The sequence below is a fragment of the Ambystoma mexicanum genome, chromosome 14 (genome assembly GCF_040938575.1).
Source record: "Ambystoma mexicanum isolate Mex_15411 chromosome 14, UKY_AmexF1_1, whole genome shotgun sequence".
Classification (NCBI taxonomy): Eukaryota; Metazoa; Chordata; class Amphibia; order Caudata; family Ambystomatidae; genus Ambystoma; species Ambystoma mexicanum.
In genome coordinates this window covers 227320006-227341993 of record NC_090940.1, presented here as the reverse complement: position 1 = coordinate 227341993, position 21988 = coordinate 227320006, and the positions used below count along the sequence as shown (strand labels likewise).

Here is a 21988-nt window from a genome sequence, read left to right as displayed (position 1 = left end):
ACGGTGGCAGTAAGCTTACCGCAACCGTTGTTTCCGGACCGGCAACGTACAAGTCTGCACCCGTGTGCCGTCCTGCCCGCCAAGTCAGCCCTGGCGGGCAGAACGCCACACGGCCGCAGACTTTCACGGAAACACCCGCAACATTATGACATGGTGCCAGTGTTTCCACAATCCACATTTCCATTTGAGTCCTATGGGACTGGAATGGAAATGGGGACTAACAATGACCGCAGCCTGATTTACCAGATCACCAGGGCTGTAACAAAATGTCTTCAACTTTGGAGCGAATAACTAGATTAAATGTATAAGCTATCACTAAACAATCAGATAAGTGAGCCTAACTAAGTATCAATTAAAACAACATTTAATCAAAATAAAAATATTACATGGAAAATATTACATGGGGGAAAAATGAACAGAAGCTCTCAGAATACAACAACCGAGAGCTATGAGCTTAATCAATATATATGCAGCATATAAAGTAAAGATGAACAGGGTAAATTGTCAATACAAGATGGTGAAATGAGACCATATCCGTCAAGTTGTGTTCAAATGTATACCGACCTGACTAGGTGACATCAGATGACCATTAAAGTGCCTGCAAGAAGTCTATCATCCCCGGCTTACAGATATGCAGAAATGTTTAGCAACTAAAATAACGATGAAGGAAATAGAAGTGCTACTAAAATAAACGTATTGTGGGGTACCAACAAAATACAAGTCACAAAAGCTACATTATTCAACACTCTATTCGTTATTAGGTTCATGTCTGGATAAATGCTCATCGGGTGTAGGGTGTGAAGGATAGACAAGAAATACGAATTCAAAAAGTGTGTTTGACCTTTTTTATTTTCTCAAACGGGATAGGATGAGGATGAACTTCAATTGGGACTAGGGATTCATTTACAACATACCAAAAACACCCTTCCTGGGCTTGGTGCATAAAATAATTGTTAGAATGGAACAAAAAATAAAGTATCAGGGGTTTCTGTATAATGGGGGTACTGGGATCTCTGCTGTCCCTCATACCCTGGCTTTTCTGTTGCTCTCGGCGAGTTTACACTGAGATTTCTCTTCCTGCATCATGTGAAGTAGCTCTGCATAAAGCCTCTCTCTTAAAATCTACTCTCTGTTTTCGGGTCTCTTCTGCCTTTCCCCACAAGAGACCCTCCAGGGGCACGGGACATTCTAGAGTGCTGAACAGTCTCTAACTCAATTTCTTAGCTCCTGGGGAAGTTACATCTGCAGCGATCCCTACTGACAAATGGGACCTCACAGAGAAGGGCTCCCACATTCTGAACTATCTGCCTCTGTCAAATAAGATATCTGAGGGACAGCTGCAGTGGTCCCGCTGGTCTTGCTACCCCTGAAAGTAGTTAAACAGAATTAGGGAGGGCACAAGGGAACTCAGTAATGGCTCTGGTAACAAACCCCTTGTAAGCGGTTTTCCTGGGCTGCAGAGTCCCCCCAAGGATTTGGAATGGGGTCAGGCCCTTGATTTCATCACAATACCTAACAACAATGGTGCATGCGAAAGTGATATCCCAGAACATTTCCATACATTTTCCAATCATCAATTGAAATGTCTAATGCTCGAGCTGTTTCAAGATATGAAAATAGCAAGCTCTGACGCATATGGGGATACAAAAAATCAGCAAAAACAGGGAAGGAACTCTGATAACCCAGAGCTCAACACTTTCTTAATTGAAGATATGATGGGACAACATAATTCCCCCTAAAGCTGTGCAATGAGCGAAAATTGCAGTTTTCCCCAGGAAACATAGGGAACCCAAATTCTTCAGATGATATAGCTGGTATCTCTGCTAAAATACATGCAAACAAATTGTCCGATAGACTCGCCCCGATCTTCTCTAATATCATATCAAAAGAATAACACAGATTCACATCAGGATGAAATATTATTAAACACACCAATTTGGTAACCCCACTTTTGGACTCTCCTGTAAAAGAGAACCTACCCCTTGCAGTAATATTACTGAACATGAAAAAGCATTCAACCAAATAAAGTGCTGATTGCCATGAGATGGCATGACTAAATATCAAATCTGACATGAAGTCACTAATGCAATTAAAACACTTTACGCAATAGCCTGCAAGTCCCTATATATAAATGGCACATTATTTAAAGAATTTGAAATCAGCAGAAGTTCTTTAAGGTGTTCCCTAATGACACCAACTTTATTTGCACTTACCAAGATTGCATATATTGTGATTAATAGCACAAGGGTAATTGCTCAAAAATGTCTTAATAGGGTTAGTGTCACGTTTCCACCATACACCGATGATGCTGCACTCTTTATGAATAATGCTGTCTTAGTTGTCCCTACTACTGAATCCAGGCCATTCACTTTGAGGAACTTTCAGGCTAGAAATTAAGCATAGATAAAACACAGATATTTGTAATAAATCTACTATAACATATGTATATAGCCGTTGCTGCAAACATGAATGTTTGTGATTCATTTTAATGATCTGCTAATCAAAACTAGCAAAAACATGTTTAATGGAAGAACATACCATTATCTATCACGGGACAATTGAATAACCTATATACAGTTAATTATAATAGGGCATGATGCAGTAGAAAAAAAGACAAGGAACTATTTATATTCTAGCAATTAATAATGCAAGATTAAAACTGACCTGAGAGAGGGTTAAAAGAGGTCTCATTACTTGGAAAGTTCCATCTAGAAAAACAATATAGGGGAAAAGAGAGGTTAGGCGGATGATAAGAACATTGAGGCATATGAAAACAGGAAGAAACACATACACCTAAATGAATTATCTACTGAATGTATGTGACAATGAATATATGTTATTAGTATGATCTTTAATATTATATATGTAATCATTAAGCTATCTATTTTATTTTACCTTTTGTTTTTCCTTTTCTTCCTCTGTAATAACAATGTCTGTAATTGCCAGTAAAAAATATTCGGCCCTGAGATCATAAGTCACTACAGTGAAATAAGCACTGATGCCACAAGAGACAAGCAGGGTTTCCGTGCTGATATCATAAATGAGAACTAGGAAATAGACACTGCTCTTAAAACATAAAACAATTGATACTCAAGCATCTGTGTGTGGGCACTGATTCCACAAGAGGCAACCATAGCATGGCTACTATTGAGGCCGCTAGAGATAAACAGTGAGGTGTCACTCATATCACTCATATCCAGCACAAAATGTTAATAGACATGCAAGGTGGGGTATGTGGTGTATCATCAAAACGTATTTGAATCAAAACTAAAGCATATGTTTAAAAATGTTATTAAATTACTTGTTAGGTCCCATTTGAAAAGTGATGTGGGTTTCTACTTAAATGCGTATCGTGCTGCATTCTCCTCCTTTCATAAATGTCTTTCCGCTTGCAGTGGCTAATATGGGATTATTTCAACATTGTATATTGCTGGATACTGACATTCTCTTTCATAATCTCCTTTGAATGCCTTGGTATTTTCACTTAATGTTCCTGGATACAGTGTCAAGTCTCGCTTTCTCTGGCACTGGCTTTGATCCACTGGAAATTTCACTGGTTCCCAGAACGCAAGTCTATTTATCTCTCAGAATGTGTTTGAGATGCTTTTCTCCTTTCACCACGTTCCCCGGGAATGCAGCATCAAGTCTCTTCCTCCCACAATGTCTTCGAGTGTTGAGTCTCTCCTTCCCTCTAAACGTGCAACCTTCTTTGTTTGCCAGCTTCCTTTCTCTGAATTTGGTTATCATTTAGAATTGCACACCACTTCCCAGACTGCAGCATTCTATCCAGTTCCTTTCTCATCCTTTGATTGTGCTTTGGAGTTGTATTGAGTCCCTCAGAATGGAGCATTTCTGTTGGTTTCATTCCCTTTATTTGGTTACTTCTCTGAGCTATAATATAGACCTATTCAGACTCAGCAGATGTTTTCTCATACTCTAGTTTAATGCCTCCCTAACTTTCAGGCTTCAAGAAGTTCTCTTAAAGCGCAAGCCCTCACATAGCCTTTAATGAGCTTATGCTTTGGTTCACCTACACCGAGTTTTGAGTATGTATCTCTTTCCTTCTATTATTTACATAAATTTACCGTTCTACTAGTACCAGGTTAAATGTTTTAAAAGACAACTATAACATTTCATTTTACTCTCTGTTTCTGGCTGGGACTTAAAGCATTAAGCTTTGCTCTTCACTACTTTAAACATGTTTTACTTTTGCGCAGTTCTTTTAAGAGTACACTTCAGAACAAGGATAGTTTTCTTTGGGGCAGTATTTATCACAGTTCTTACTGACAACGTATTTGCTGAGGACAGCTTCTTCCAGAACTTCAGCATAGTGCTTCCCAGCATCTGCACAACTCCATGTACTGTTGCTCGGGGCTCCCTTATGCCCGCAGGGTCCCATCGTACAGTCACAATGTACAGGCTCGCCCCATGCACTGTGTGGGTACACAGTACTTCCAGGACACACCATCTAGAGGAGTCCAGCATGCCACACTAACAGTGTGATGGGTTACAGCTGCTACCCAAGCTCCTAGGATCCAACGCTTCACTCTCACAGGGTCATAGCATGCCATTGGCACATGTTGGTTTATGGCACTGCAGTTTCAGGAACCGTCACACTTCTAGAGGATTTCACTGGTTCAGGGCTTGTCAGGTCTCCAATAATTCCAGGTATATAGTTACAGGTGAGAGTTCTTCCAGGATTACAGCACAGCAAGACCAATCTACTTCCATGGCTATGACCCATGAGGATCCTGAAGCGGCTGCACTGTCATGCCTCCGGCTCAGGCTGCTTTGCCTTGTTATGTTCAATCTTACTGTCTTTGCTCATGACTCCTAATGCCTGGTTGGAATGTAATTCCCCCTCTATCACCAGTCTTTCTTTTGTAGGACTATCCTAGATATTGCCCTTTTTTCCCATTAGGCCTCATTTTTAGTCACATGACCATCAAATCTCACGTGATAAATGTTAGGTGGGCATTTTGGATTTCCAAATGCAATTTTTGTCTTGCACAGACTCTGTCCTTTCTACCCTTCAGTCTGCTATCAGAAGCATCACTACAGGTAGTTATCCATGGGCACGGGGAAGCAAACCATTGAAGGTAAGCAAATTAACCGTTTGTTTAGTTCCCAAGGAGTGAAAGGTGAGTCATCACAGGTCATTCATCACACAAGAAGCAAGCAAGAGTTGATCATGCTGGTGCAAGAAAGAAAGCAGCTATAAGCACTTGAACTATACAAAATGAGTGTGGGATGTATTTAAAGTCACATGCTAGAAAATTGATCCTTCCAATGGGTGTCCCGCAAAGTTCAGTCTCCGGCCCACTTGTCTTCACCCTCTACACTTTCTCAGTAAACTTCTCATCTCATCCTTTTACATTCAATACCACCACTTGCAGAATACACTTACAAATTTGCCCCATTCCATCATTTGCCCATGCCAGCTCAGAGCACATCACCAGCTGTCTTACAACTATCTGGAATGTGACGTGATAGCTTATCGCTGCCTTCTAAATCTAAAAAGCTCTGCAAAGGTGAAAGTCTCCCTACCTCCAATACCAACCCCACTGTCCCATTTGCCAACTCCTTCCCTTCCAATATCCTCACTCAGTCACCCAACACTTGGAACCTTGGGGTCCTCTTTGACAGTGACCGCAGACTCCGGCAGTACATTACGACCACTGCCAACACTGCCAGGATCAACCTCCTCAAGATAAGGAAGACCAACACACACCTCAACCACCAGTCATCTAAAGCACTTACATCTATCTTTGTGCTTAGAAAACTGTACTACTCATTGAGCCTGCTCATTGGCCTTCTTCTTTAATCATTCTCTCCCCTCAACAAGGCCCTCAACTTTGCCAGACACTGCTTTTACATACTAACCAAATGCTACTCCCCACCTCAGCTTGCTGGCGCCATGCTAGGTGGCTCAACATGCAAATCACTATCTCTTCAAGCTCCTACTCCTTGTCTTCGAATCTTCCCATATTCTTGCTGCACTACCTGGCTGATTGCATTGTTATTTATTCTCCTTCTCAATCTGTGTGATCCTCTACACTCCACAATGTTTCCACCCCTGCCCCGATGTCTACTCCTGTTTCTGCTCTCTCTCTCTCTCTCTCTCTCTCTCTCTCTCTCTCTCTCTCTCTATCTCTCTCTCTCTCTCTCCCCTTGCCCCCATTCACTAGAATTCTCTCCCTAGCCATCAAATCCATCCCATCGGTGGAGTTGTTTAAAATCCAGCTTAAACTCCACTTGCTAGCCGATGACGTCGCCCTCTCTTATCCTCCCTAACAGCTCCCAGTATTCCTCTCCCAATTCCACGCACCATTGTAAGTAAGCGTATTGTCCAATACAGATTATGGCAATAGGCCCTTTATGCATATCCTATCAATGTATATTCCCTAGCTATTGTACCAAAATCTAGGTGTAATTTTTACTATTCCTCCAAGGTGGGGTAGTAACAATGGTGTACTCTCAGACCCAAACAGGGTCTGTATCTATCATCTGCAAACCGAATCTACGTAAGACATTTCAGTTCGGAAATTACATTCTTACTGTTCAATAATTACAAATCAAAGTTAAGTGGCACTAATGTCATAAAATTGCCACATCCCACCCTCATGAACGGAACATAATGCGTTACATATTGTAACCTCTCCCCGTCTTCCCTCATATGTTTCTCAATGACAGTTACAGCTCTCCGTTGATGCCTAGCTAGTTTTGCGCTACATAAAACACAAATTCAAACACAAGCATATCCCCTCTGTGAGGCAACCAACAGAGAAATTATACTTCAAGAAACTTCTTGGCCTCAGCAACAACAAAAAGCATTTCCCCTTCAAATCTGTAGCAAAGTTATCTACCTATTAACTCTTGGCCACACACCTTTGACCATTTACCACTGTCAGTCACCCCACACTTCACAAGGACAATGGTATATGACATTCAAGGCCCCACGCTTTGTCACTCCCCATGCCCTTCTCATTTTCGACACAATTGCTGACCTCACAAATGTAAGATAAGAGGGCCAACAAATGTAAGTCTGGCTTTATAAATTGAAATGGTAATATTTTTTGTAAAAGTCCTCACAGGACAACAATAGCTTAATCTCTACCTTTGAAAATATAATTCCTAATGTTTCCACTTCCTAATGTCTGTCAGGTGTCCAACCTCCCCACTTGCTTTGCAATCCCATTTGTATTTTCATTTTTCTGGCCTGCACTCATCATACATGCTAAATAAATTAAATAAGTCTCATTTGTATACCTATGAATCGATGTTGCTTCAATATACACATAATAGAAGCGTTATTATGGAGCTGAAAAACACAAGTAATTATACTATTGTTATCAGGCATGTCTTACCACCGTAAGAATGTGCCAGTGAAAGGAGAGCTCTATTTAAGATGCAATGGGCCATGAAAGGCGCTCTCTGCATCATGGAGTATTTGATTATTAAGGATTGGGAGTCTATTTGTTATATTTTTGGTTATGATGCAATTTGGTGGCACAGATAGAGAGAAGAAAGCAGTGCCAGAAAGCTGACTTTGAGGTTGGCATGAAAACTGGAAATGCTGTGGCATAGTCGGCCAACACACTAAATGTGATTTCTTGTTCTATTACGCAGATGTAATACAATAGTGGCTTATTTAATTTTCTCCCAATCAGTGCTGTAACATGTCACGTGTCTGTGTGTCTTTCAAAACTGCGACTGTGGAGTGATCTCTCTTTTTAGAGATGGAGGGAGTTGGGCTATATTTGGGCTACTTTCCTGGCCCTGTTAGACTACATGTAGGTTTGCCTTTCTGGATATGGTTACCATTCAAGCGATTATTTTTAGGAGAGGTGCAGTACCACTGACAACATACAGAGGTCCTCGTAGGAAATCTCATGTGAACATATGTATGTTGTCAGTGGTACTGCACCTCTGTAATCTTAATGTGATTTCAGATAAGGACAGCTGTATGATAACAGTGGCACTGCGCCTCTCAAAAAAAAATAAGCTGTGAGGATATCTGCGGGTTGTAGTTTATTGGAGAGGTGCAGTACCACTGACAGCATAATGGTATCCTTGAAAGAAATCACATTCAGGTTAATTTTCGAGTTCCACATAAATTGGTGATGGGGAGCCATTACAGGTAGATTTTGGCCATTTACATGACAGAGAGCAAATGTGCAGGGCAAAAGACGAGCACTCGTGTACACCGCCTTTTGACGTGCACTTTTGCACTACGCCATACAAAGTGAGTAAATGCTTCCTGCCATGCTCCCATGGCTGGCACTGTATACAATTATAGCATAATAGATTATATTTTAGTATCTGCAAAGGATTGGAAGAGAGCTTGTAACTTCGAGCTCCTAAATAAGGTAAACAACCGTATGTGTAAACATCAAAATAAACAATCATGCTGCAAAGTGTGCTCCACTGAAAGCTAGGGCGGTGCCCCGAGCGTTAAATGGTCATGCCTAAAAAACAACAAAGTGGGCCAGGATCACAAACCAAAACATGAAACCCATAATATATAATGCTGTTATGAGTAACATCGTAGAAATCTGCAGAGAGGATGTTAATGAAGAAAATGTTATTATAGAATATGGTCACCTTATAGATAATCTTCTTCCACACATAACAAGTAAGGCCAAAGGCGTTAGAAAAAACGAAATAAATAAATCCAGATGGCGTGACAAAAAATGCCGCCCAGCAAAAAGCCAGATATTGGCAACTTTGTCAGTGTGTAGAGGTTTTGACAGGCTTCTCCTTTGAACAGAGACAGCATTACAAAAATATAGTTAAAAGAAAAAAGGGGAGATGGAAGTTACTCAGGCAAACACACGAAGAGGGTGATTCAGGAGCTTTTTGGAAGCTGATTTCAGGGGAGGAGGCTCATGGGGATAGACCATTCCAATACCTGCAGGACAATGGGAGCAACATTTTTCAAAACTCTATTTTAACCTTGGGGAGATCATCCCGACAGATTTGTTCAGGCTACTACTAACCCCCAAGGACAACTAACAAAGGTGGCATTTCACTTCACTCTGGCAGAAGTTGTAAAACCCATAATCTCCCAAAAGAGTGACAAAGCCCCAGGTCCGGACTGTGTTCCGCTGGATCTGAATAAGGAAGAGGTTGAAATCTGGGGCCCTGTTCTGTGTAAACTTTCTAATACACTCATTTAATTGAATACAGTACTCGCCACTTGGCAGAAAGCTATCATGTTCCCAATACATAAGAAGGGGTATAGGAATTTGCTCGAAAATTACAGACCAATTTCCCCCCTGGATTTCAGTGGGGAGATATTTGTAAAGGTCATTCTATCACACCTCCAAATGTGGGTTGACGAGAATAATGTATTTGGTGACCTACAGGCGGGCTTTCAGAAGCACGTCAGCACAGTGGATCAACGTTTTAGATTGTTTTTATTATTTGAGAAGTACACAGTGCTAAACGATATGAATCTATATTCAATCTTTGTAGACCTGAAGACCGCCTTTGATGCAGTCCCTAAATAAAAAATATGGTTGGTCCTGCAAAAAAGAAAAGCCCCATCCCATCCGACCGCTCTGATCCAGTAGTTGAACAGCAACTATCGGGCTGTAGTAAGATATGGAATGGCTGGTGAGTCCACTTCCCCTTTCCTGTTTATCGGGGTGTGAGACAGGTCTGCGTCCTTGCACCTCTACTTTTCTCTCTATACAAAGAGGAAATTATAGCTTTGTTGATGGTTAGCATGGACTCCTCCAAGATGGGACAGGATAGATTCCCAGTTCTGTTCTATGCGGCTGATGCTGTCCTGTTATCCACGACACCCTGGGGGTTGAAAAACTGCTTGGCAACATTCGTGAAAAAATGTGATGATCTCAACTTGAATGTAAAAGTTAGTAAAACGAAGGTTATGGTATTCAGGCCTACATTTTCCAAAATATATACACTAGATGTTGAATTGTGTTTTAGAGCAAGTCAAATTGTATGATTATTTGGGTACCAGGTTTAATGAAAATGAATCACGCTAGTGAAATACGGTGGAGCAACACTATCTTTTTTTAACATACATCGGAGATGGGCAGTTCATACGGCTGTAGAGTGGTACGGAAAACAGGCCATTGTCTCTACGGCTGAGATATGGGGCAACTAAAACATCAACCTGACAAGGGAGGAAAATAAATAATTGAAACATCTGTTATTGCTCCCTTGTTCTACCCCTACTGTTTTACACATCTGAACTATATATATGCCCTAAAGGTGACCTGGCATCTCTCACTCCAATTTATTTTGGTTAGGGCTCTGGAGTTTTAGGGCACTGGGGAAGTACCAAGATGCCATAAAACATCTTTTGGGCCTTGAAGGCGGCAAAAGCATCCCTTTGGTGTATCATGTGGAAAAGATCTTGTTTGAAGTGAATGAGTCTAGATTGTGGGAGGAGCCCTACAACATGGACAAGGGTGCCTATAGAAGGGTTAAGAAAACAGCAACAATCACCTCAAGGAATACGTTTATTGTTAATGCAAGCAGATTGTGTAACGGTACAATGTATCTGAGCCTAAAAACGGAATCTGGCCAGAAAGGCCTTCTTAATTATCTGTCTCCTCCTTATGCAATGTCACTTTTTGTAAAATTACGATTTGGGACTCTACTGGTTGCCACTGCAATCAATCGTTGGGCTGAGGGGGATCTAAGGTCTGTCAGTATGTGGTCTGGGAGATGAGACAGTGGTTCACTTTTTGTCTATATCTACTGTCACCAAACCACTGAAAGTAAAATACTTACGCCCACTACTTAGAGATGTTGCAATTCGCTCCACAGACGAGGCACTGTTTTCTGTAAAGGAACTTCAAACCCATATATTATAACTTGTGTTGCTCGATATGTTCACAGAGCTTGGCTCCTTAGAACAAGGACAACTATGTGGCAAAGTGAATCGGACCACATACAGCATTTTAATTAAGAGGCAGAAGGGCTGCGAGTATACTCTCCCTTCGGGACACTATATTGTGAATTGATTCACTGTACCGCTTTTTACTATGCACTTTGCACTTCATTATATGAATGTTTCTAGTTTTGTCATTAATTTTGATTGACTGTGTTTAGTATTTTATCTGTTTGCTCATATTTCTGTGACTTTTATGGCATTTCTGCCGAATAAAGTATTTGATGATGACAATTTCAATGAAATGCTGCCTGCCATGTGAGCATGACAGGCAGACGCGGCTCATCCATAATGGGTGGGGTGTGTTGACCCACCAGCCCCCTTGCCCATTATGGAGAAACCAAGGAGCAAGCCCAGTGAAACAATGAGTGCTCCCTCATCTGCTTTTTCCAGCTGAGGGAGCGCTCGTGCGCTGGCTGAACTGTCAAAGGGAAACACAGTTTTCCTTTGATAGTTCAGTTCCCCAGCCACGCATGCTCAATGAGCCATGCAAGTCTAGGGCCATCTTGCTTCCGCAGCCTTGCATAGCTGATTGGAAATGCTGGCTGGGGAACTGCATGTCTGTATGTGTGAGGGGACGCTCCTGCGCCTCCTCGCACATATAGACAGAGCAGGCTGGAGTGGGGAGTTTTGTCACCCACGTGCAGGTACCTGCGCGCTTGCTTCCTGAGTCCTGTTCATGCTACGCGGGAGCTGGAGCACTGCAGAGGAAACTTCAGGGCCGAGCAGAAGGTATGTTTATGTTCATTTATTATTTAAATATGTGTATGGATGCGTGTATGATTGTGCTATGAGTGAGTGCATGATGCCAGGTGCTCGTGTGAATGATCCAGTGCCTTCTGTGTGAATGTTGTGTGTGTGTGTGTGTGGTGTGTGGAGCTGACTTTGACGAGTGGGGGGAGGAGGGTTGTACAACTAAGGCATTTTAAAAATGACTTTGTTGCACAATCCCCGTCCCCACCGGCCAAAATCAGCTCTCCTTCTGAGGCGCTGTGGGGTCCAGGGAACAGAGACAGTATTGTTTTACTGGACCTCTATCAGAGATGTCCAGTACAAAATACCATGTTATTTCCCCTGGGACTCCCAGTGCCTCGCATACATACATAATCATGTTGATTGTGTGAGTCTGCGAGGCACTGTGGGGCCCAGGGGACAGGGATGGTATTTTTTACTGGACATCTATGATAGATGTCTAGTAAAAAAAACATGCCTTCCCCCTGGGCGCCCCGCGACTTGCATACACACATAATCACAATGAATGTCTGTGTCTGTGAGGCGCAGGGGACAGGCATGGTATTTTGTACTGGACATCTATGATACATGTCCAGTAAAGAATATCATTCATTCCCCCTGGACACCCAGCACCTGGCATACACACATAACCACATTGATTGTGTACATGTGTGAGGATCTGAGGATTCAGAGGGTAGGTATGTCATTTTTCTTACTTGGCATCTATGATAGACGTGCAGTAAAAAAAGACTGTGCCTGACCTGTGTACACTCCAGCACCTCGAATATACACAATTGCATTCATCGTGTGCTTGTGAGGCATGGAGGCCCAGAAGGCAGGTATGACATTGTTTACTGAGTATGCCCAGTAACAGATTCCAGCCCAGTCCGCTGGATTCCTAGCACCTCACATGCAATATTATGCCAGACCCCTAAGCCCTCCAGCACCTTGCATGCACACGTAATTGATTCTGCAGCATAAGCAAAATGCGTAAAAGCCTTTATGCAAGGCTTTTACGCATTTTGCTTACACTACACCTGGCCAGAAATGAGCTCCATTGAGATCAAAACTACAATATAGGACACCTATGACCAAAGGCTGCAATTATACATATAATCAACAGATGTACTCCCCACTTGTGCTGTGGCTCCTTTCCCGCTTGTATAGTTTCCTCCCCATTGCGCTGTCTCTCTTTTTGCAATTGCACTGCCCCTCCTCCCCCTTGTTCGGTCCCTCCTCCCCCTTACACTGTTGCTCCTTCCCTTTTGCACTGTCGCTCCTTCCCCTGTGCGCTGTTGCTCCTGCCACCATTGCACCGCACCTCTTTCCCACCATTGCGCTGTCACTCTTCCCCCTTGTGTTGTTGCTCCTTTGCCCTTGCGCTGTTGCTCCACTCCCTTGTGCTGTTGCTCCTTTCCCCTTGTGCTGTTGCTCCACCCCTTGCTCTTTTGCTCCGTCTCCCTTTGCATTGTCGCTCCTTTCCCCTTGCACTGTCGCTCCTTGCCCCTTGCACTGCCGCTCCTTGTCCCTTGTGCTGTTGCTCCTTGCCCCTTGTGCTGTTGTACCTCCCCTTGCGCTGTTTCTTCCTCTTGCACTGTTGCTCCTTTCTCCTTGCACTGTCACTCCTTCCCCTTGCGCTGTTGCTCCTCCCCCTTGCACTGTCGCTCCCTCCACCTTTCTCTGTCGCTTACTCCCCCTTGCTCTGATGCTCCTTCCCCCTTGTTCTGTCACTCTTTCTCCTCTCCCAAATAGGGGGTTCAGGTAAGTACTGCTACAACTCCCCCCCATACTCCGATTCTTCATAGGACTTGGCAGGTCGGTTGAAGAGAGTCTAAGGTCGCTTTTCCCGCCGTCAACCTCAGCCCTTGATTCCCAGGTGTTGCAGGTACAAGCAGTTTTCTGGTCATCAACTTATGCTGGTGCAAGGGCATCCAGCGAAGAAATGCAGAAGAACTTGATGCAGTGCCCCTCTCAGGACGGGATTGGATGCAGATAAGCCGTTTCAGACAATGGCCACTGATGCATGTCGACGCAACGGGATTCACTTCCCATGGTCAGACTTTCCCTCCTATCTCGGGTCCCCTTGATGCTAGGACCACGACATTACGCAGAGGTCAATCATGTGGCACAAGCTGGCTGAAGATCCCCCAAGCTCCAGGCCTCAACTCGGAATGGCGACATCTGCAGCACTATAGCCCAAACTCAGAAATGGTCAGCCACTGGGCGTTCCAGTGGCACTTCAAAAGGCTCTTCTTTATAGGATTCAAAGCTGACGTCGAGAATGGATGTTCCCTCCACTGCACGGGTCGAAGCTCCCTCGCAGGACAGCTGAAGATCACCTCCAAGACACAGGGCTCTCCCAGGACAGCAGGAGAAGTTGGTTGTCAGGCCTTCTTCCAAAGGGTCTCCAGTCTCATTGCTGGTCTTGCAGCTGGACAAGAGTCGTGGCCCTTCACTTTCTTCCAGAATCTCTCTAGAGTGCGTGCAGGCGTCCTCTTCTTATGCTAAAAGCAAGGTAAGAGCAGGAACTACCAATAGCCAATGACAGATCTGGCCAAACACACACACCCCAGCAGTAGTCCAATCAGGACCACTGGCGGCAAAACTCATGCATACCACTCAGACACACTGGTACCATTTTGTGAATTGGGGCCAGACAGTCCCAGACTTCTTGGCAACATACACACAGAGCCCTCCAATAGCCCTCCAAAACCGTCTTCTTTCCCGGGCACTGAAAGTCCACATAAGGATTTTCCTGGCCTCACAGGCCAGAAAGAAGGCTAAAAGACAAGAAAAACCTTGTGGCATGGCCATATTTTTTACCATTAGCCACAGTTAGTAGCCAAATGTGGTAAACGCAGTAAGGCTAAAGCTAAATGTACCAAAAAATGTGAAAAGTCACTGCTGCCCCCAGCTTGCCTATTTAGCTTACCTAGAGTAACCAGAAAATCCTCTGAGTGTTAGTCTAAGGCAAAGCAAAAAGTGTACCCCATTGTATTGCTTTGTAAGATTCATTGTACAATGCTAAAAAGGATCACAAGTGATAATATATTACTAAATGTAGTATCAAAGTAACACGACTAAGGGAAACAATGTTTCCCAGTACTGATAGCCTGAAGGACATGTCTGTTTCCCCAGATAAGATGAGCAAAAGCCAGTGAGGCGGAACTTAAGGTTTCACTGCACTGTAAAAAGAACAGGTCAGATACAAAAATAAAGGCAACAAGTTTGGAGTCCATAGAAATGGAAGGAAAGGTGCCCTAAAGAGGAATCTTTCCTAACAGCTGTCACTCCTTACCCCATTGGTGTCGCTCCTTTTTGCGCTGTCCCCCCCCCCACTTGCACTGTTTGCAAAAGATGAAGAACACAAATTAAAAGAAAAGAAAAATGTCATGGCATGTCATGTCGATTCATACTGCGCACCGATACCATGTGAATGGTCTCCAGGCACACACATGGCTCTCTAAGAAAGTGGGTGAGATAGGTAAGTGAGGAAGAGGGATAGGATAGAGGTTGTGCTCTTCTGTTGGTGCTTGCAGAACCAGGAGAAACTGGCATCTGTGTGTGCCGCTTTCTAAGTGTGCTTGGATTGTGTGCACTGGAGTTATTGTGTCCAGAGGCCTAGATCCAGTGTCTGGGTTGTTTGTTCGCGGTAGTTTGTTGTTTTGGCAGATGTGTGGGTAGTGTATTTTGTGTTTTGAAAGACTGTCCCATTAGACCGTGTGTGGTATGTGGGAGGTATGCTGGAGAGGAGCGAGGAGCAGGGGTGGTTAGTAATTAGTACTGTGTGGTTATTTTATTGTGGTGATGTTACCCAGATGAAATTACACTATTGCCAACAATAAAACCAGTGGAAGTACTTACTGTAAACTCTTATTCACACATTTTAATGTTTCACTACCAGAATCTAAAACCTCAACAGCATTTCGGGTAAACCTTTAAATAAAGGTATGCCTCGGGATTGTGGAGGTGAGCACCCAGAATTTGGGACATTTTAAAGATTGTGATGATAGGTATTGACCTGCAATGATTGTAGCCACACAAAGGAATGACATGTGGGGGGGGAGGGCAAATGAAGAAGGTTTTATGTTATATACACAATTCCAGTGCCCATTTGTTTGACATTAAGTAGACCTTTTAGAAGGATTAGAGAACCAAGTTTCTTTATCTCATCAATTTCACAGGAAGAGAACTTTAGGTAAAACAAAATGTAGAGAGAAAAGGTATTCTGGTCCGACAATAAAAATCGACACTTCAAGGAAGACCCTAAGAGCTCCTGTCTGGCTGAGATGGAGATCATAGACACAACCTTTTCTGCATGTGTGGGTGCAATGAGTGCCGGAGAGTTCAGTCTGCAGTTCTTGCAGTGCGGAGGAGATCTGCTGTTTCTGGCAGTTGATTAGTTTTCCTACTGCTAGCACTTTTGGATAGTGGCTACTTTTGCCTCTAAAAATACTGCTTCCTGTGCGTAGCGCGAGCACTTGGCAGGGTGTACCAGAGAGTGCAGTCCGCAGACTGGAGATAAGGCAAAAGAGAGAATTTAGCCAAGCTTTGTGAGCTCTCATTTGAAAGCGTGGAGAAGAGGGAGTACCGATGTATTATCTTGGCCACTCCATGTTGGGTTAATTATGAGACGCTTAGCTAAGTGTTAGGTGGCAACGACTACAGTGGCTACAGTTTCCTCTGTTTGGAAGTACTGACAAACTTTCTCCTAGCCAGCATCTGCACATATCACGCATTGTGCTATACTAGTGGCATTATTAATAGAAGTTGCTTATAGCAGATCAGATGCGGCTGACAGTAGGTGCAGCCTGATTTGCTGAGCTTCTGTTAAGCAACTGAAGGTGAGTTTTAAGTAATGACCCCTATTTATATAGGGGCTGTTTAATGCTGATTTGAGGCGGCTGACATTGTCAGAGCGGCCTAATTTGCGGTGTTCTGGTGAAAACAGCTGAATTTCAGTTGTATTTGATAATCGTGATGTTTTGGAGAGTGTTTGGCAGGAGTGATTGTTATAGCTTTCCTATATATATAGTCCTGTGTCTAAATCTTTAGGCTATTGTTCTTGAATGATTAGGGAGTTGACTCATATTTGATAATCCCTATGTTTGATGTGTGACAATAATAAGGAATCTGCACTAAGAAGCAGAGGGGGCTTTTCATCAGATCGTCTGCTCAAAATGCAGCCGAAGAGGGTCAGTAACAGCAAAAGATGTATGCCGAAGAACCTAGTAATTTCTCCCGATGTCTGTGTAGTCATTACGGCCTCACAAACATCGTCCTATTGTGATAAAGGTAAAATGACAGATTATTTAGTTACTACCAAAGCTCATGATGAAGCATCACCTGCAGCGGATAGTGATAAAGAAGTGACGTCTGGTCAAGGTTTGCCTATATCTGATCGGGAGGATAATCAACCGGTGGAAAAAATACCTCGGGAAGGATGCCTGATGGAAGTGTTGTTCTAGCTGTTGATTTGATTTCTGTATCTGTACCTGATTCTGAGGCAGCTGAATTGCAGGAGATGGAACGGCACATATTGTTGGATAAGACTGATCTGGTGTTGGATGGCTTTCTGTATGAGGGTGGTTCTGAGCTGTCAAGACTTCCAGATGATTCTCCAGGCTGATGGATCTATTTCAAACCCAATAGACAACAACTTGTTACTAGAACTATGATCAAATCTGCGAAGAAATTATGTAGGACAAGGTGGAACTAATATTATGAGAGATTTGCCTAAAGGGGTAATATTATAACAGGAACTGCTTTCTCAAAATCTCCTGACCTGGAGAAAATTGCTAATGAGCTGGATAATGTTAATGAGGAAGTCATTACATGCGAAATATCAGATGTTACAGAAAATAGTGGTGATGTAAAGGAGTTACTTATGATTGTAAAAGTGCTATTTATGAGGATGTCTCAAAAAACAAAGAGATCCAAGTGATATAGTTGGTAAAATAGTGGTCGTAATATTGGAAAATTGTACTCCGGCTGATGCTGCTATATTAGATTTTAGCCAGGTGGGAGTAGATACAACAAAATAGAAATTATGAAACCATGTAATCCTGGTTCTCTTACAATTCCAGTTTTGCTACTGAATGGGGCTGCGGTTGTGTCAAATAATAATATCAGGCAGGATGATTGTGTGCCTAGTGGGAATCCCGTAGCGAGTACAGCTAGTATGATCTCTAGTTCTGTCAAAAAAGTGTTCTGTTAAAAGAACAAAAAAAGAAGAGGAGATCTAGGGGTAAAAGAGACCTGGTTAAAGATACAGTGAATTCCAGCAAACTACACAGAACTAATTCCTCAGGTCTGGACAATATTAAAACAAATTATATAGATTGTGTTGCCTCATCGCCTTGCTATAAGCTAGCTATACATCCTGATGGAGGTAATAAAGCTGTGCATGTTAAATCATCAAACAACTCAAGTCCTCTCGATAAATGGCTTAAGGAGAGTACAACCTATGTGGATGAAGGGGTGACTATTTATACCAGTTATTCAGATAATAGTGATACTGATATTTTGGGAGATAGTACAGAGATTCCAATAGATTTACCTGTTTCAACTAATGTTAAAAATAGACATGTCTCTTTTGAAGACTATAATACTATAAATGCAGGGAAAGACATGACATCCAGAGGACAGTTAACTGATGAATGAAAAAACATGTTATGTGTCCTCCCATTGTAATAAAGATCCTAGTACTTCAACTGTGAATAGTTTAAGTGGGAGATGTAAGAGCCTTTTATTCACAAAGATATTTGCCTTAGATTACAGCCCTTTCCCCAACAGACAAAACATAGTGTGCCGAATCTCACAACAGTTTCAACTAGATATCAAATTGGTGGAAATTCCTGATGATGTGGATTCCACAAATTGGGCAGTCGTCTGCTAAATTTCACCTTTTATTGCAGAAGTGGTGTATAATTATGAACAGTTTCTCAAGTTGGTATATGAGTGTAAATATTTTGATGAAGGTGTTGGGATTGACATGAAAGAGATAGATATCTGTACATGAAGGAGGATGTAGCACATAATGATATGGAAGGGAAATAACTTCAATTAATGAAGGTTCTTATTGAACAAACAAAATCTCTTGGGTCAAAAAATTGAAACATTCCTTCAGACGGTTTAACATTTTGGTTTGTAATTTTGTCTTGGAATACGAGAGGCTATTACTCTTTTTAATAGTAGTTTTGGATCTAGAATAATTTATGATAGTGATTTGTTTGACTTTCAGGAAACATGGTTTCATGATCAAATCTTGATTGAGGGATATTTGGTCATATAGAGATATGCTAGCAAGGGAGCAACTGGTAGACCTTCTGGAGGTTTAATTATTGGTGCTAGGTCCAAGTATGTTATGTTAATATAACTTATTAAGTGCAGCGGTCGCCCAAGGGCATCTTGGTGCTGAAAGACCAAGTAACAAGCAAAAACAGGATCAAATCTGATTTAGAAAAAAAGAGACTTCAGGGAGCGGTGAAAGGAGAGGTGATCATCGTGCAAAGGAGAATGGGAGAGAGTTCCAGGCCTTTGCTGCAGCAACGGAGAACGCTCGACCGCCTATCCAGGAATATTGTATCCAGGGGACCTGGAAACATGGTTTCATGATCAAATCTTGATTGAGGGATATTTGGTCATATAGAGATATGCTAGCAAGGGTGCAATTGGTAGACCTTCTGGAGGTTTAATTATTGGTGCAAGTTCCAACTATGTTATGTTATGTTATGTTAACTTATTAAGTGCAGCGGTCGCCCAAGGGCATCTTGGTGCCGAAAGAGCAAGTAACAAGCAAAAACAGGATCAAATCTGATTTAGAAAAATAGAGACTTCAGGGAGAGGTGAAAGGAGAGGTGATCATCGCGCAAAGGAGAATGGGAATGTTCCAGGCCTTTGCTGCAGCAACGGAGAACGCTCGACCGCCTATCCAGGAATATTGTATCCAGGGGACCTGAATCGTTAGCTAAGATTGAGAGTGATGTGCTCTAGAGGGGACATAGGCACAGCATTTTCCTGGAGATATTCAGCCCCCAGTTTGTAAAAAGCTCTAGGGACAATGCACAGAGATTTGAACACCACAAGCTTTCCAACAGGGAGCAGGTGTAGCTGACGTAATAAGGGAGTCATATGAGAACCAAAAGGGGGACGGGGGTAAAACGCAGCTCTTGCAGCCATATTCTGCAAGAGCTGGAGTCAACAAATCAAATAGGCAGGTTGAGCCAGATAGAGGGTGTTACAATAGTCGATACTGCTCATGACTAGAGTGATACGACAGGAGCATGGAATTTAGAGGGAATAAATGGCAGGACGTTACAGAGGGTTCTTAACTTGAGATGGCCAGAGTGACAGACAGCTGCCACCTGGTCAGACATTGACAGAGATGCTGAGATTTTAACACCCAGATCTTTCACCAAAGTATCCGGCACTGGACAGGATCCGAAACTAGCAGGCCAGAAGTCAGGGGTCCAGAACAAAGAAGGGGAATAGATCCCAACTAACAGCACCTCTTTCTTATCATCATTCAATTTCAACTAATTCCTGGTTATCCATCCACCCACAGCTCCAAGCAGTTCCTATGCCAAGCAGCCATATCGGGGCAAGACAGATCAAGACGTAGAATAAACTGCGTGTCGTTGGCATAGGAATCGCAGAGGAAACCATGGGATGAGAGCCAAGAGTGGCTCAATGTAAATATTGAACAAGATAGGTGACAAAGTGGAGCCTTGTGGGGCTCTGCAAGACAAAGGCACTGGTTTGGAAGAAAGGGGAGAGAGAAAGATAGATTGAGTGTGACCAGAGAAAAAAGAAGAAAACCAGGTAAGCAGCTGGCCAGAAAGACCTGCAGAAGACAATCGGCAACCTGGATGGGATGGTCCATGGTGTCAAATGCAGCTGAAAGATCTAATAAAAACAGTGCCCCTATGCCAACCTGGTCAGCCAGACGGGCAAGGTCATCTACCACATATACAAGAACAGATCCCGTGCCCTAATCCTGAAGCCAGATTGAAAAGGGTCAAAAAAGAGAGAGGATTTTAAAAAAATACCTCAGTAGAGGAGATACCAAGGATTCAAACAGCTTCATAGAGAAACAAAGAACTGAAATAGGACGGAGGTTAGACAGAACTGCCGGACCCAAGAGGGTTTTTTTAACAGAGGGATCACCAGCGCATGCTTCAGGTCATTGGGAATAATGCCTGAGGAGAAAGAGTAATTTACTGCTGCTGTGACCCAAGAATTGATGTCAACAGAAATATCTTTAAAGGAATGGTTCGCCCAAAAATTTTTATTGCAAAAAAAGATGGGCAATAATACAAAAAATAGATTGCCACGTTTTTTTTTTAGTCCCTATGTAAAATCTTGAGCAAATGAAGCTCAAAATGTACAAAAGGTAGCACATGGGGGCACCCATTTTGTGAAATCGATGCCCGCCTGTGCTTGCTTTTGCGGCACTAATGAAGGAAAAGCCAGCCAGCTGTTGTAAACAAAAGCTACCACTGGGTGGCTTTTCCTTCATTGGTGCCGGGACTCGGAGGACGCAGACCAGAGACTACAGGCAGAAAAGCTGCAGCTGCATCTCGGTAAGTGCTATTTATTTTTTTTAAAATAAGCACTAGCTGTGGGTTTTTTTCTAAGTTTTCCGGGCTGGAGGAGCCCGGAAAACTTAGAAATAAAACTGCAGCTTTAAAAACATTGTATTTATGTTTGCGGTAGCTTTTGAAGCTAACGCAAACATAAATATAACGTTATTGTGTTTGAAAACGCTGCGGTTTTTCTTTCTACGTTTCTCAGGCTCCTCCGAGCCGGAGGAGCCTGAGAAACTTAGAAAGAAAAACTGCAGCGTTTTCGAAACACAACCGCGTTGTGTTTCTGACTGAAGCAGCTTTCCCATTTGGGGAAGGGAATTTCCCCACCCAACCACTGTAATTCTTCATTGATTTCATTTAATTTCATTTTATTAAATGTATAGAGTGCTTTACACCAGAAGCACTATTACAAAATATATAAGAGCAATACAATTACATGATAATGCAGAACACATCAAAACAGCAGAAGCAGGAAGGGAACAGATAATCACAGAGTAGAAAGCAGGGACAGAAGATAAACTTTTAGATTATATTGAAAAATGCGAAGAGATGAAGAAGAGCGAACTGAAGACGAGAGAGAATTCCAGTGTTTAGAGGCTAAGAGAGCAAAAGATTGGAAAAAGGAATAAGCACAGGGGGATTTGGGGGATTTGGGAACAGTAATAAGGAGTAGGATCTGTGATCTGTGATCGAAGAGTCCAAGAAGGAGACTATAACAACACTAGTGAAGAAAGGTAAG

The 21988-nt window shown here is 42.7% G+C and overlaps 1 protein-coding gene across 3 annotated transcripts in view; it reads right to left on the bottom strand.

The window, feature by feature from the left end:
• Positions 1–21988, bottom strand: part of TMEM229B (transmembrane protein 229B) — a 464282-nt gene that overhangs the window by 343535 nt on the left and 98759 nt on the right. For 2 of the 3 annotated variants that reach the window (XM_069637372.1, XM_069637374.1), the window contains exon 2: positions 2665–2708. The gene's annotated coding sequence lies outside the window, so the exon portion shown is untranslated. Of the gene's footprint in view, positions 1–2213; positions 2387–2664; positions 2709–21988 lie in introns of all 3 variants that reach the window. The other variant, XM_069637375.1, reaches the window with a different exon arrangement.